This window comes from Anarhichas minor, unplaced genomic scaffold (assembly GCF_050575085.1).
Source record: "Anarhichas minor isolate MPS153535 unplaced genomic scaffold, ASM5057508v1 ptg000096l, whole genome shotgun sequence".
Lineage (NCBI taxonomy): Eukaryota > Metazoa > Chordata > Actinopteri > Perciformes > Anarhichadidae > Anarhichas > Anarhichas minor.
In genome coordinates, this window is record NW_027466542.1 from 550,001 (window position 1) to 550,432 (window position 432).

A 432-nucleotide genomic window follows, 5' to 3' on the forward strand; every position below is an offset into this window, starting at 1 on the left:
TGGAGGGGAAAGAGTCAGCTAGTTTGTTCTTTCTGTGAATGGAGAAAGGAGTGAAGTAAAAGGAAGTGAATGGTGTGTTTGAGACCACACATAAAACCGAGTTTTGGGCCACGTGCTTGCGCACCAAATAGCCTTTTTGGAAAACCAAATGGTACGTAAACAGAAAGCAGAGACCTTCTGTAAATACAGATGGTGTGTGTGTGAAGCACTTAAACGAGTCCCATATGTGGCCTCGGCACTCTGTACCTTGCGCACCTAGCTTTCCCTATGTAGGTAAAAAGTCTAAATGAGTCATCAATAAAGTAGCCAGCCCGCCAACGGATAAACAATAATGGGCAAGTGAAATGATGTTAAGTCATTATTATCTTGGTTGTGACGATTTCCTGCCATCTTTGTCTCGTGGGGAGGAAAAAAAGCAATTTTATGACACCA